Here is a 17,281-nt window from a genome sequence, read left to right on the forward strand (position 1 = left end):
CTGCTCGATGAGGAGAGGAAACGGCTGTTTTGATAAAGTCTTGACGGGGAGACAACAAATCCAATAAACCTAGCTAGCTAATTAAGTTGTCAAAGGCGGGCTTTTAATTTTTGCTTTATGAATCAGACAACATAAAGACGAAGTTTTGTTGTCTGATTGTGAACAACTTAAACCTCAGCTAAGGTTTCAAAGAGGGAAAAGTTCCCGCTATAATATCGACCAAAGTAACATGCTAGGCAATGGTCATTTACACAACGGAAACAACTCATTTGGTTGTGTGATTATCAATCTGGTGCTATATTTCAATCAAAACTTAGAGGTTTTTGGGCGGCTCGAGTGCCATTTTGGGCCAAATAAAGGCACATCCAAATATTTCCCACTTCATCACACAACAAAAAGTAAAAAACCGTTGTATCATGTTTTGCATGCTACTCTCATACAACAGATATAACTATACTGTTGTACGATGTAGTACCAATTTGGAGCCAAATTTGAGTCGATCTGGGAGGGAAATCTGCCGCTATTTTTTTTTATGATTCAGACAACAGATTATTCTTGTAACCGTTGTGCAATGACCTTCTAAACAAAAACTTCAGAATTTTAACCACCTTATACAACGTAAGTTTACTAAACATGTTGTGTGATTCACTTTTCTTCATCACACAACACATTTTTTTTTTTCGTTGTGCAAAAAGTGTTGTGTGTTAACGTTTTTGGTGTAGTGTGAGTAACCTGAACAAATTGGACTTTGCTCCATTGGGAACAACTGGCTCTGGATATCACAGGTGGGTTCGTGATGTCCGCCAGCATCTGAAGGCTGATGGAATCCTGGATATGATTCTCGAGCCTAGACAGGATGTGCTAATTGTTGAGCAAGCTCAAGCTTTGGAAGCAAATAGAGCAGCCTTAGAGGCAAATAAGGCGAAAGCCATCATCCTAATGACTCGTCATATGGATGATTCGCTCCAGTACGAGTGTATGAATGAAGAAGACCCCAGAAGGCTGTGGGTCTCACTCGAAGAAAGATTTGGCAATGTCCGTGACTCCCTGCTTCCTGACCTAGAAGTGAGATGGCATAGCCTCCGCTTCTGTGATTTCAAGTCAGTTCTTGACTACAACTCAGAAGCACTTCGCATTAAAACCTTAATGAAATTCTGTGGTAAAGAGATCACACATGCGATGTTGATTGAGAAGACTCTCTCTACCTTCCCTGTCTCTGCATTGATGGTTGCTAAGAACTATTGAATCGATGTTGCTACAGGACGGATCACAAGGTTTCATGAGCTCATTGGAGCTATGAATGTCGCTGAAAAGCATGACAACATCCTTATGAAGAACTATAATTCGAGATCCGTGGAAATAGAGCATATTCCTGAATCCAATTATAGTCGCGCCTCTAAGAGAAGGCGCCAAGAGCGAAACCCTAACCTTAGGGATACTTCTGGACGTTCTGGTCCATATAATCGCTCTACTTGGGAAGGTAACAGCCAATATAGGCGAACATGGAACCGAAGAGGTCAACGTGGAAAGAGAGAGGGAGGCAACGCCTCTGGCCATGTTGGTGGCGCCACCAACACTAAGAGCCATCTAAATGACGCTTTCAAAGCGCCTCAATCAAGGGAGTTTGAGCAAAGAGATGTATGTTCTCGATGTGGAGTGTCTGATAATTGGGCACACATTTGTAGAGCTCGTGAAGAAATCGTCACCGCCTACAAAGCATATTGTGAAGCAAGAGAAGCTCACTATATGGAACAAGAAGATCAAGAAGATGATCTAGAGTGAAGGGTTGAAGACTACAAATCTGGCTGGGATCAATAGATCGCCAATTCTGTTTAAATCTTTATTTTTCCAAGAGATGTAATAGGCAATTGCCATATACTTTGTAGTAAATGCCAATGGTTTAAGTCTTTCTTCAAAGTAGGCTCACCCAAAATAAGTGTGATGTCTAGGAAGGTTATGAGATTAGTGGTACTTAAGCGAGCCTTACTTCACCGACATCTCTCTACTCACCTGGTCACATTTATTTTGGAATTACCGAAAGAAGTTAGACGACTACCATTGTTTTGCATTAGCTAGCATTTTGGATTAGATTTTCTTTGGTCAAAGAGACAATGATGTAACTCCGTTGGCTTATGAATAAAATTTCGAGTTCTTTTCATTATGACTCAATTTTGATTATGAGCATATTACTTTGTGACTATGATGGCTGGGCCATCGGTATTAATTCAAGGACATGGAATAGCCCAAGTTCCATTTGCCAAATGGCACCTTGATTACTGTCACAGAAACTCTCTACGCTCTTAGGGAAAATCGTACCCTATAGCCAACGGATTCCATGCAAAAACGCATGTAGAGAACAGAAATGAGTTCCTTTGCAATGTCTCTAATGATTGCGAACAAAAGCGCATCTTAGAGAAGTTTATGTGTCTCTCTAGTGGACTCTATGTCACTATTCGAGCTATTAATCCAATAAAGTTATGAGAGAAGATCTCTTGGATTTAGACACATATTGGCTTTGTCACGACAGGATAGATCATCCTAGTCATGATATGATGATCCGTCTACTAAAGACTTCACATGGACATCATTTCTTTCGAGCGAAACGAAGCATGAATCAAAAGTTGATTTTTGGACTAAGTGTGACCGATGCAGCTGCCTAGGGCATCGCCTCCATCCACCACCAGCCTAGGGCTGACGCAGTCCCTATCCATGACGCCATGGATGGCGTCCATCATGGTGATGGCGCCCCAGTTGATGCTGCAATCACCAACTTGCTTCAAATAGCATTTCAGACGCTCAGGCCTAACCAAAATTCTTATTGGTTGCTTTTAAAGCCTCTCGCTCGTTTTACAAACCCGTTCCTTAGGGAAATTAGGACTGAGACCGTCCTATGCAAATGATATAAAAATACTTATTATGTTCTTACATAGAATCCATGGGGATTCTGTGGACTGATTCAACCAACTTGCGGACGTTTAAATATCTCATGATGTTGGTTGACACGCAAACATGTTGGTCACGTGTTGTGCAATTGTCCACTTGTAATGCTACTTATGCTTCACTCCTAGCAAATATCATATGACAACGGGCTCACTCCCCGGATCATCCTATTCCGTCAATTGGACTTGACGATGCTAGAGAGTTTACATCGAAGACTTTCGATGGATATTGCAATGGGATTGATATTGGACATCATATTCTCATGGACACACCTAAATGGTCTCGCGGAAACGACTACGATGGTAGTCCAGACATTGGTAATGCGCATCAATCTCCTTATATCCGCTTGGGGTAATGCAATATCCCATGCAGCTATGCTAATTCGTCTACGACCCACCGCCACTCAATCTACCTCTGCGTTACAGCTAGTGACTGGGTACAAGTATCGTACTTACGCAACTTTGAGTGTGCCACTTATGTGCCAATTGCGCCGCCACAGCGCTCTATGATGGGTCCTTACAAACGAATGGCCAACTACGTTGGATTTGAGATTCCAACAATCGTCCGCCACTTAATGCCCTTGCTAGGCGATCTCCTTTCCGCTAGATTTGCGGATGTCACTTTGATGAGACAGTCTTCCCGTCGTTAGGGGGAGATAAGAACACGAATGTTCAACAGGAAACAGGAATTGTCGTAGTCTGTCCCCACTATGTCTCATGTCGATCCTTGTTAAAGTGACGAGATCACAAAAATATGCTGCAAACATGCCTGCAAGGATGGACGTCCCTACGAGAGGACGTAGTGCCACCCTACACGGAGGTAGGCATGGCGCCAACGCCAATGAGAGTGGCACTCTGGCGTTACAGGCCATGGCCCCAGCTAGGATGCGTGAGAGGCCCGTGGGTTCGAAGGACACTTTGGCACATTCCAATCCTTTGATCATCAAGACTCAGAATCCGTCTCATGAGTATCTTCTGGGTTATGGTTATCGGTGGGGGACGCCTCAACGTCAGAACCTATTCCTGAGAATATAGAGCTCTATGAAAATTACACTAGTGTACATGAGATATGGGATAGAAACTCCATCATAATGATGATGTAGTTGCGCATGCGCATGAGTTTGTTGAGTCCGATGATATCGAACCACGCTCCGTTGATGAATGAATGCCAACGTAGAGAGATTTGGCCTAAATGGAAAGATGCGATCTAGGTTAAGTTGGATTCTCTAACGAAGATGAAGGTTTTTGAGCCAGTAATGCCAACACCTCCTAACATAAATCCTATTGACTAATGGGTCTTCGTTAGAAAGCGTGATGAGAAAAAGAGATGGCAATCTTGCCTTATGGCGCAAGGCTTCTCACAAAACGCCCTATCGACTACGATGAGACATATTCTCTCGTAATGGATGTCATTGCACTCCACTACCCTGTCAGTTTGGTAGTTTCCGAATAACTGAACATGCAACTTACAAATGTGGTCACTACGTATCTCTATGGGGATCTAGATACGGAATATACATGAAGGTTCGTGGTGAACTTCATTTACCCAAGTCAAGTGGCTCTAGACCACGGAGCGCATTTACAATAAGATTGAAACGCTCACTAAAGTGACTACTTGATTGGGAAGAGATATGCCCACGCGTTTCTATAACAAGTTTCGGATTCTATCGCGGTTCATGTTGGACATGATCTTTATTGGAAGCCCTAGCCCTTAAAGAGTTAAGGGAAACCGCTGAACATTTGAAATCTGAGTTTGAGATGAAGGATTTTGGGAGAACACGATTATGTCTCGGTTTGGAACTTGAGCATCGTGTCGATAGATGCTTAGGCATTTTGACAAGGTCAAGCCTTCAAGCACCCCCATGATCGTCCATAATCTTGATCATGAAAAGGATCCTCTTTGTCAAAAAGATGATGACAAAGATGTGCTAGAGGCAGAAGTGCCTTACTTAGTACAATAGGCGCATTATTGTACTTAGCTCAATGCACAAGACCAGACATCTCATTTGCCATGAACTTGTTAGCTAAGGTATAGCTCTGCGCCAACGCGACGCCATTAGATTGGTGTAAAAGATATCTTTCGATACTAGATGTACGACTGATATGGGCATGCTTTATCCCTATAGAGAGATATGGATTCAGACCCATCACACACCAGGAATGCCGCCAACACTGGCCTGCGTCCTCTATCCCCATCCCAAAACGACATGTATTTTGAAAGGTTTTGCTGATATTGGGTATCTCTCTGACCCATACAAAGGTTATTCCCAAACTGGTTAAGTGTTCACCATGGGTAAAAGACCGTGATATCTTGGAGGTCTATAGAACAGACCATAGTCGCTATATCTTCGAACAATGCAGAGATTATTGCTCTTCACGAAGTGATTCGTGAATGTATATGGATTGGATCCATAGTTACGCATGTTCGAACAATTGTGGTTTGAAGTCTACCACAGATGAGCTTACGAGTATATAAGATAATGCTGCTTGTTTTGAAGCAAGGCTACATCAAAACCGACCACACCAAGTATAATCAGCAACAACAAACTCTCCTCAAGATCAAAGTGAACTAGGTTCGATCCTAGGACAATATGGCACACTTGCTCACTGAGTCATTGCCTAAATTCCACTTTCGAGAAACATGTTGGTAGCATCGTTTGCGAAAGTTATCCGAACTCCGATGACCGTAGTCATCAGGGGGAGGTGTCTACATGTATGGTCTCGAAACGTGAAGAGTGTGTTGTGCTCTTTTTCCCCTTCGACTGAGGTTATTTTTGTCCCACAGGATTTTTGTTACTCGGCAAGGTTTTTAATGAGGCAACGAGAGAAGCACCACGTTTGGGCGACACAAGGGAGAGTGTTCAAGTAAATCCAGAATATGTGTCTGGCCCAAACTCTAGGTTACTTGACCTAGTGGTAATAGGGGTTTAATTAAGAAGAATCTAGATATTATCTTTCCTTGTATGATTCAGACTCTATGCATTGTAATCCTCTATATAAAGAGGCCCCTATTATCAATGAGAATACACAGCAATTTCCTCTTAATTTTTGATTCCCTAAAACAGACATGATATTTTTCAAAAAAAAAAAAAAAAAAGATTCTCGATTGATCCTTTTCTTAAGCAGAGATATCAATTTAATATACTTAATTGATTTTTTTTTCTTTTCTAAATCTTGTGTCTGTGTTCATAATTGATTTACCTCCTACCGAGATAGACCAAGCTGCAGTCAAGAGAGGGCGTCCATCCTCACCATTCACGTCCCCAAAAAAACTGAAAACACTTTTTGGGGAAAGTAACCAGGCTATAAGTCCATCCATGCTCCAAAAGAAGCTGAAGGTGCTGGAATTCCACACCAAATTCTCTGCCAAGTCTCTTGGACAGATTGAGGCTCCAAGGGGAATCCTGATTCCTAAGGAAGGAATGATCCCAAAAGAAGACATGCAGCCAATCAAGAAGAAGAAGGGAAGGCTTTTGGGGTCGAAGAACAAGAACCCCTCCAAGAATAAGAAAGTTTCTGCTGAAGAAGTGCTAAGTGTCATCTGCCCTAGCAAACCTCCAAGCCCTACTGTTAAAGGCAAGGAGAAAGTTTAGTTTTATTTTCATTTGAATTTTACCTATTTACTTGTCATTGGTAACATACTTTATAGGTTTTCTTTGAATAAGTGAGCATGAGTACGGTCAAATGATCAGATTTAATCTATGTATCGTTGTGGCATACCACAAACTCTTTATCTACCCATATATGGTAGATGAAGGATATGTAATGGTCATTTCTAGCCTGAGTAATAGTAATATATTGACATGATATTCTTAAAAAAAAAAAAAAATAGATTCTCGATTGATCCTTTTCTTAAGCAGAGATATCAAATTAATATACTTAATTGATTTTTTTTTTTCAAATCTTGTGTCTGTGTTCATAATGTTTTTGTATTATCACTCGGGCACAAGAATAAATAAATCATAAATTCTAGATTTGCCTCGCATGACCGCTAAGGTCTTTTAGGGTCTGCTTCGCCCTGTCAATAAGTAATGTCATGTATGTTTTTGTATCATCCCTTAAGCAAAAGAAATAATTGAATCATATATTCTAAATTTGGTAGCCATTCAAGGAAAAAACAAGTTAGGGGTTGCCTCGCTTTAGCTTGTCAATGAGTAATGTCATGTCATCTTTTTGTCATATCATTTCACATTCGTGTTTAATCTATACTATTATTAAGAGAAGAGGGTTTGTTAGCCAAAATCTAAAATTTTGACAGAAATGACCCTAAAAAATTAATAAACTTTGAGAATTAATTAAATCATAAGGACAGTTATGACATTTACAAAATATATTTTTATTAAAAAAATAAATAAAAATATAACCCACAACCCACTTTTCTCTCCTATTATCTATTCTCTACAATAACTGTTTTCTTTTTTATTTTCAGAAAAAAAAAAAAATAAACTTGCACATGCAGAGCATGTGTGGAGAAAGACTAGTATTAATTTAATCCACGACCCATTTAATTATTGATTGTATCTAGCTAATTACTCAATATTCAAACTCTTTAAATTTTAGATAAAACAAATATGTTTTGAATTAAACATAGAAAAATACTCACTTCATTTCTTAACATTACATTTTTTTTTCAAATAAAAACCTCATATATAACAACCAGTTCTGCTATTTCATTAATCAAGGCTTGAAGGCAGCCGCACCAGCCCCCTTTCAAAAATAATAATAATAATAATTTTTGCTTATGATTTGTTATACATAATAGTAATTTTAAATTAGGATAAATAGGTAATTTGGTAATTCAAAAAGAAGAGATGTCAAATGAAAAAATTTAGAGGTCCCAATAGAAAAAACTCATAAAGTATTGCTTTGAAAATTTAGTATTTTTGTTACCTTAGTTTATCGTTCTAAGGAATACTTTGGTTATGTAATTCAACTTTTGGCGATACTTTTCATTTTGTTTTAATATTTTATTAATTTTTTATGAAGTAGCATGATAAAAAATTAATATTATTATTCAAAATTTAAAAATATTTGTTATTATAAAAGATCGAATTAGCAAATCTGGTATCTGTCAATCCACCGGATATGGATTTAGATTGAGCTATCAACAATCCACAATGTTATCGAGTTGAAATTTTTATTATTAAACGGATTCATATTTAGGTCAATCGGATCCAAATTCAGTCAATTTACAGGTTTAATTCTAAACCAACCCAACATTTGAATGTAGGATGTGGGAGTTTCACATCTTGAACGTTTCCATAGGAGAACTCAATGCATCAATTGAACCGCTTGGCGCTTGCCATGATTATGGGAGTCATGTTAATCACGCTACTAAACAGTAAAATTAAAGAGATAATATTGTATATTAGTTGACGATGTACTGGTTTAACTTAACCCATTGTATTGTATTGACTATATATGGTAAGAGAAATAAGTAGCTAAGCTAGTGGGATGTCCACAACCCAGAAACGTGTGGTGTACACGTCAAACACCTGGTTTCGGTTCATCTTTCTGGCTACTTATTCCACTTCCACTACAGGCATTGGATTTCTCTTCTCTTGTTTTGTTTGCTAACATCACCAATTCACCACCACGAATATCTATGTTTGTTAATACTAATCGAGGGCAGATGATGCCGTACTCCACTACTTAAGTATATATTAATCCGCTTAATTAATATACTTATTCTCGTAATTTATATTCTCAATTCTCTTTCACTTATCTTGTTGTCGAATCAATAATATTGAATCCCAAGTAGGCTGAGATTTGGTGTTCATATCTTGTCCTGTGTGCTAAAGAGAAGGATCTGAGGTTCTGTACATAACTAACTTAGCTTTCAACGTTCTTCGATTCATAGCCCCTAGCTATGAAGTTTCCTCATCTGGCATATGGACAAGGCACAAGAGCATGGATAAGAAACAACAGAAGAAAATTAACCTAGGTAATCAATAGCAAACCCATAAAGTTCGTGTTCCTAGTGATATTAGGGTTTCCAAGAACAAATTAAAGCGTAATCAATAGGGTAAGAAAAGTGTATTAGAAATTATATTAAAGGGTGAGAAGTGGTAGATCATAGGTTTAAATTCTGTAACAAAGATTTGGTGCTAATTATTTTTATGGGTTAATTTTCGAAATGAAACCTATCTTTTACTAATCAGTCAAAATCACACCAGAAGAATTATTTTTCAAAGAGAAAAATGCACCAACAGTCCCTCAACTCTTGTGCACCGGCTAGTTTGATACCCAGACTCATAATGGTATCAATGTGATACCTAGACTCAAAATTTGCTATCAATGACATACATCCGTTAATGTTCCGTAACGGTTCCGTTAAATAGCTGACGTAGCAAACACGTGGAGAAAACAGAGATGGCAAATGACCAAAATAACCCTCAATTTCTACCAACAACTTAATTATTTAATTAAATGATTTTTTTTAATAATTTTCTCTCTCCTGTTCTTCTTCCTTGGTTCCTGGGTTTGTCGTCTGTGTTTCTCTTTTGTGAAGGTGATGGCGTCCAAGGCTCCAAGCGAATCTTGAAGGAGCTCAAGGATCTCCAGAAAGATCCTCCTACCTCTTGTAGGGCTGGTAATTGAGATTTCCAATCCCGATTTGTTCCTTTTTTTAGTTTTGATTTTGAGATTTTTGTGTCTGCTACTGAGTTTGTTCGATTGGTGAATATTGATGTCAAAGGATGTATCTTCCCATCTGTTTGAATAGCTTAGCTTACTTGCTGTGGGATTTAGTTGTGGTTGTTGGATTTGAATGAGGAAATGAGGATGGATTTGACTTTAAAAAAAAAAAAATCCAGACAAAAAGGAAAAAAAAAACAGAGAATCGAAGCAATAACCCAAATCATCTATCCTCATCCGCTCTGCCTTTCTCTCTCCACAATCCACACCATCATCTATCATCTTCTTCACAGCTATAACCCAAATGAATTTACATCTGGGTTTAATTCATCAAGGGAGTAGTAGATCTGTAAGGAGCCGTAGCCATGAAAGGAAGAACATGCAAAACCCAGATTAGTACAAGGTTTCGTTGAGCGGATAGAGAGGAGTCTTCGATGACGCGATGCGGCAAAGGAGGGGGGGGGGGGGGGGGGAAGCCATCTAGAAATGGCGGGTCTGGGCGGACCAATTGGGGCTGGAAACAAGGAGTGGGGATTTGGAGACGAGGGCTTTGCTGGGTTGATAGGTAGAGATGGGAGGTGGAGTAAAGGTGTGGAATGGAGGATTGACTGAGAGTAGGGCAGAGATGCGGCGGTGTGGATTGACTGAGAGTAGGATTGAATGAGGATGTGGATGATCTTAACAGAAGACGTCATCTGGGCTTGGATTTGTACTAATGGATATCCATTCATGGCTTCTTTTGGAGTTTACTTAATTGAATGGGTTTGAAACCAAAAAAAAGGACTCGTTCAGATTAAGCAAGAGCAAAAGAAAGGGAAAAAAAAAGAAAGAAAAAAAAAAATTATCATGATGTGACCAACAAATAATTTTTTTTTAGTGTAATTCAATTTATTTTATTAACAAGTTAAAAAGACGTTTTTGCCCCTATCTTTTGCCCTACGTATATGCCACGTCATCATATTTGACGGACGATTGACGGAACATTAACGGATGTATGTCATTGATAGCAAATTTTGAGTCTAGGTATCACATTGATACCATTATAAGTCTGGGTATCAAACTGGCCGATGTACAAGAGTTGATGGACTGATGGTGCATTTTTCTCTTTTTCAAATTGATACCTATAGTATTTTCAGTTGTCCGATGGTACTGCCATTGATATTTTCGTTAAACTTAATTAATTAACATATGGAGCTTATATGAATATTCTTTTAATAGGATTAATCTCCAAAATCATACCTACAATTTCATGAATCAACCAAAATGATACGATATCTACAAAATTCTTTTTTCTCAAATTTGTTCTTGAAAAGGAGGCACGTGCACATCACGTATTCACTTTTAAGAGATAATATGGACAAACATATAAATTTGGCATACAGACAAATAGTATAAGTACCAATTTTAGAGAATCATTTTGAGATACCATTTAACCAATTTGTGATAATACATGTATCATTTTGGGGTTTTACTATTATTTGTTTCATTAAAGAGGGATTGACCCTGTGATCTAGTATACTCCTAATAACCCGGCTAGTTCTCTCTCCTCACTAGGATTGGGCACAGGCCAGGCTCATATGTGCATCTGCTGAGCTCGAGACTGAGCACAAAATTTTTTGGCCGGGTTCAAATCATGTTATCCATAGGCCAGGACCAAATTAAAACCAGACCGAAATTTTGCGGGTCGGTTTTCGGGTTTTTAGGCCTAAATAGTCATTGGAACATTTCAAATTTGAATAGAATGAAACCTCCTTTGGATCCAACACGTTGACGCTGATATCCATCACCTCTTTAGGGCACTTTTTGTCCAGAGGAGGAGGCAGGGGTTTGCCTGATTTTTTCACCGGTGGAGAGAGATCGATTGGCAACACCATGAGAAGAGAGAAAAAGTTGAGTTTAGGAGAGGAAAGGCGGCATTGATCTGATGGGGAAGAATAAGTAAGAATAGTAGGGGAAAAAAAAGAATAAGAAGAGAGCCCAGATGCGAGAAGAAGAAGAAGAAGAGAGAAGGAAGGAAAAAAAGAATGAGAAGGGAGCCCAAACGCAAGAACAAGAAGAAGAGAGAAGGTAGAAGAAAAATAAAAGAGAAAGGAGGAAGGGATCGGGTGTAGAAGTTGACCGTGAGTCCAAGACTGGGCCAATCGGGTTTTTTAATTTAAAAAAAAAAAAAAAAATCAAGAACCAGAACTGTTAGCGGGTCCACTGGTTGAGCGCACAGCTGTGCTCATGCAATAACAGTCCAACAAGAGGAGTGCACACGTTCATACACATGGGCGGATGCTGTCTGTTTGGACCCAAAATGAGCATTTTGGTTTGACAAAGCGTGTCTTGGAGAAATTAAGCCAATATCAGTGGCTCACATATATATTTTCGATAAGTTCAAAAATATATTATTAAGAGGCTAAATAAGGCCTACCAAACATGGAAATGAAAAGTCAACTATAGCACATTTTCCTACTTCGGTTAGGAGAAACCGAGCTAAACAAGGAAGGAGGGTTGGCAGACTGACCAAATGAACTCGAAATGAGCTGAAATTCTGTAGATCCATTCTAGACAGCCCAAGAATCATTTCTTATGAAGAGTGCCAGAGCTAGTTTTGAGTGGAAGGCCTTCACAAAATCAATCCAATTTTCTGCAGAAGCAAAACTGGAAAACTGGACCTGTAAGAGGTCCAGCAGCATTTCCGGCCCAACCACATGGAAATAAATTCTGAACTTTTACCACAACAATCTACATTCATGGTGGATCATTTCATATGAAGAAATCGAAGGTTGAATCTGAGTTCTTAGTGGAGATAAAAATTGAAGGATAAGGGAGCAGAAAATGACTTAAACCTAACAAATTCCATTAAGTGTTTAAGTATTCAAACCTAACATTCCATTAATGTTTAGTGCTAAAACCTAACCCATTATGAGTTGTTTAAGGCCAAATAGTGTTGCTTGGAAGCCTATATATAGAGGCTACAACAAGTATCATCTCACTCATTCATACATCAAAACATCTCTAAGATGATCTAAGTTCTCTCTAGAGCAAACCTCTCTAAGAGCAACTCCTTTCCTTCTCTTTCTCTTATCGGTGATCACACTCCTAGTCCTAGTCTTCTCAGAAGCCGACTTTCAGTGCCACCAAACCCTCTGTCAACGTGCTTCGGTCCTAGTCTCCTCGGGAGCCGACGGTAGTGCCGCGACCACAACGGTTACAGAACCAGCCAAGCAAGGGTAACACCCTAGCAACCCAGCCAAGCTAAAGTCACGCTTTAGCAAGTACCAAACCCTCTGTCAACGTGCTTCGGTCCTAGTCTCCTCGGGAGCCGACGGTAGTGCCGCGACCACAACGGTTACAGAACCAGCCAAGCAAGGGTAACGCCCTCGCAAACCAGCTAAGCTAAAGTCACGCTTTAGCAAGTTCTCCCCACTTCCCGGTGATTTTTGCTCTGCTCGATCTACGACGTCGAGTATCGATTGTGTGAACAAGAAGAAACTCAACAAAAGTCCTCACCACGAGGCATAAAGAATCCCGCGACGAGGTTGGTGCTCTCCTCGTCTACAATCGCTTGATAGAAGTCAGGTCAAGGGACACCCCCAACGACCGCACCCGAACGGTGCTGGCACGTCCGCGCATAAAAGAGACTGTTGATCGACCAGCTGCAACAAAATTGGAGCCAAACACTGTCCTCCGAGGACAAACAACTAGCATGGGTCCCAACATCCTCCACCACCTATATAAAGGGGACCTTGCCTCCATGCTCGAGGTAATGATCATTTCCCATTCTTCCCAGTTCTAGAGATAGCTTCCGCTTTATTACTCTCTAACTTGAGCGTCAAAGGAGTGAAGTTTGGATCACTCCAGACTTCCTCTTTAACGACTCTTTCTTTTCCCTGCAGATCTGAGCGGAAGCATTCTTTAGAGTAGATCATCTGTCAGTCTAAGCTCTCCTAGCAGAATCACACATTAATAAGGACTGAACCCGGTTTGATGCAGTTCAAACTCGGACCGGCCCAGTTTGTCAATTTTTTTTTTTTAAAAAATCTAGATTGATTCAGACTGAAACAGTCGGTCCAGGCCGGTTTATGGGTTTTCAGGCTTTTTTCTCACCCCTACTCCTCACTACTTGCAGCCAATGTTCTAAAACTCGGTCACTTAGGAGGCACCTAGGCGCTGGGCGGTGCCTCTCCGCCTCGACTAATGACTAATGAAGAATCAGTGACTCTGAGCGTCTAGATTTTAGGCGGGAGCCCAGGCGGATTAGGCGGCTAGGCTCTACAAAGGCTCCCAGGCGGCCTAGGCGGATTAGGCGTTTATTATTATTATTATTATTATTTTATTTTTTGTATATTTGTATGCTTATTGCTTAACATTCTTTCCCTATTTTAATTCTTGAGGATTCTTTTGAAATTTGAATATTCTAGATGCAATTTTATTACTCTTTAAGTCTTATATATTTTTAAGGATTAAATTATGTTTAGTCCCTGTACTTTGTCCCTCTCATCGTTTTAGTTCCTGACATTATAATTTAATCTAAAAACTCCCTGACCTCACAATTTCCCTCCAATAGGTCCCTCCCGCGTCAAATTAAGAGTTGGCATTAGGTGAAATGTCCAATATACCCTTTTGTTATTTATTATTATTATTATTTTTTAATTTCTTTTTTTCCTTTTTAATATCTTTTTTTTCCTTTTTTTCTTTTTTCTTTTTCCTTTTTAATTTCTTTTTTCCTTTTTTATTTTTCATTTTTCCTTTTTAATTTTTTTTTCCTTTTTCCTTTTTAATGACCATCGTTCCTACTGCATCGGTAGCGCCACGTCGGCGAACCAATCCAGATCGACCCGAAACCCCAATTATTGTTCTCCATGCCGGCGGCCATTTTGCTTTTCCATCACTATTCTTCTTCTTCACTTCTGGTTTTGGTCAACTTGACCATCAAAAACCATCATTTCAACCAGACCCAAAATCCAAATCACCATTTTGAGCAAGACCCAAAAACCTCAGGTCTGAAAAAATGGTAGTTTTCAGTGAAAAATTTCCAAATTGAGGCTTGATGTGGAGAGAGAAAGTGAGATTTGAGTGGGAGAGAGAGAAGTAGGCTGTGAAAATAAGAGGGGAGTGGTTTAGCGGATAATTTTCGAGCTGATTGGGATCTGCTTGTGTTTGGGAGATTGCGTCGGTGACGATGGAGGCGAGGGTGGATCCCAACAGAGGGAGATGGCTTCAGAGAAGGTGAAGGAGTGATCGATCAGCCCCTAGCCTCTGGCTTTTGCTCGATGTCCATCTCTGCACCGCCAAGCTAGGTCTTTGCTGGGTTTGGTTTCAATTTGGGGAGAGAAACAAATGGGTTGTGGAGTTTGATCGGAATGGGATTGGTGGGTTGAGGAAGGAGAAAGTAGGCAAAACGAAAAGAAAAAAAGAAAAAAAAAAGAAATTAAAAAAGAACAAGAAAAAAAGAAGAAAAAGCAAAAAAAAAAATTAAAAAGGAAAAAAAGAAAAAAAAGGAAAAAAAAATTAAAAAGGAACAAGAAAAAAATAAGAAAAAGCAAAAAATAAATTAAAAAGAAAAAAGAAAACAAGGAAAAAAAAGAAATTAAAAAGGAAAAAAAAGAAATTTAAAAGGAAAAAGAAAAAAAAAAAATTAAAAAGGAAAAAGAAATAACATAGGGGTATATTGGACATTTCACCTAAGACCAACTCCTAATTTGACGCGGGAGGGACGAATCAGACGAAAATTTTAACGTTAGGGACTTTTTAGATTAATTCAGAATGTTAGGGACTTAAACAAAAAAAGGGTCATAGTACAGTGACTAAACATAATTTAATCCTATATATTTTTAAGGGCCAATTATAAAAAAGGTCATTTTAAAGTGCTTTATTATAATTCAGGATATACAAATGTCTCCGTGATAATTAAGGTCACCTCTTCACAACCTACCACTAGAGTTACATTTAATTACAAAACTGCCATCGACAACTCTCTCTCCCCCTCAAGCCCGTCTAAACCTCTCTCTCTCTCTCTATCTTCTTCTTCTTCTTCTTCACACGGACACATACCTCGAAAGAGTGTGAATGGCGAGGATCGGTGTACGAGTTCTTGAAGCGGTGCTGACTCGCCGGTAATCGGATCACTCCAGATTGTTCAGGTCGATCCGGCGTCATGCGACTCCACTTCATCTCTTGATGTACTCGTCATGATCTGAGAGCGTGACGTTGAAATAGAACGACTAGTTGCGCTCAACGAACTGGAGGCCGATGAAGGCGTGCTTACCGGTGCCGTCCTCGATCTTAAGGACGAAGAAGCGCGACGAGTCGAGCACGGTCTCGACGGAGGTCGTTGGAGTTTGGATCCTCTGGTCGGATCTCGCGCTGGTCCTTGCAAGACACTACCCGGAGCTGACTCATCCAGATCTTGTCGGACTTGAGCCACTCGCCGCAATTGTACCTGCCGGATGTCGACTGCGGTGGGGTTTTGTACACGGCGACCTCGCGCACCAGCAGCAGCTTCAGCATCCTCGTCGCTGCTGTCATCCATCTCCCTCGTCACTGTGAGTTCTGGTTTTTCAGTTTTTCAATATTATTAATCAATTTTCACATGCTAGAATGTATCTATGTGCTTCTGTTTGGTAGATTACTTGCTTTATTGCCTGAGAATTTGGAGATTCTGTTTCCCATAATAGATTAAAGTAGTAGTATTGATTATATGCAAACAAATCTTCAATTTGCTTTGACTTTATCTTATGGACTACCAGTACTGTTAATCTTGGTTACTGGCTCAAGGAGTATATGGGGTTAGAAATTGATTTTCTGTTTCATAATAGTAAACGCTGCTGCTATATTGCTTTTAAGATGTCATTATGTTTGTTGCTAATGGTACCTCTGCTTCATTTTTGATAAGGAAACAATATTATGTTACTTCATTGGTTCAATCTGCTTAGTACTTTTATGTGGGTCGTCATCTTTTTTTAATCTACTGAAGAAGATAAATTTCCTTTTTATAAATGATTAGAGTTTATCATCCAAATATAAAAGGTGAAAATTTTAGTTTAGATTGGTGTTAACTTTTAATCATGATATATTGATATATAAAGATTGGTCAGTTATGATGTTGTTTGCATGTAAGTAATGAAAGTTGTGATAGAGAATATAGCAATCTCCTGCTTCTTTATTAAATTGAAAACCTTTACCACATGTTTATACTGAATTAAATATCCTGTATTATTGGTTCTCCATTCCAAACTTATTGTTCTTCGTCATTCGTTGGATTGAGTTTTTTTTCTGGTTTTAGTTTTCCAAATTTCTTTTTGGTTTTTGGTGTATGCATTTGTGCTGTGCATTCACTTTTCTTCAGAGAGAGAAATTGAAAAGATAAAGAATTTGCTGAATTCATATTAAGGATAAATAATGCTGTTCCTATACCTAAGCAGTATCAGAAGTTCCTCGAGTTATGCAGGGTGCCTGTGATTTATATTGACCCAATAGTTCATTCTGGGGACATCTTACCTTTGATGATTGAAATTTGAGGGCCCAATTGTAAGAGTTGTTCATAAAGATTACCACATAGAGGTCTGAGTAGGCATGCATTCTTGTAACCTATTTACTGGGCTTGTCACTCATCCCCTTCCTCTTTGGTTTAACTAGTAAGGAGTACATTATCTGTTAAAAGACATTGGTTTGGAGTGAAAGGAGATGGTTTTACTAGTTTCATAATCCCACCACTT

The sequence above is a fragment of the Rosa rugosa genome, chromosome 2, assembly GCF_958449725.1.
Source record: "Rosa rugosa chromosome 2, drRosRugo1.1, whole genome shotgun sequence".
Taxonomy (NCBI): Eukaryota; Viridiplantae; Streptophyta; class Magnoliopsida; order Rosales; family Rosaceae; genus Rosa; species Rosa rugosa.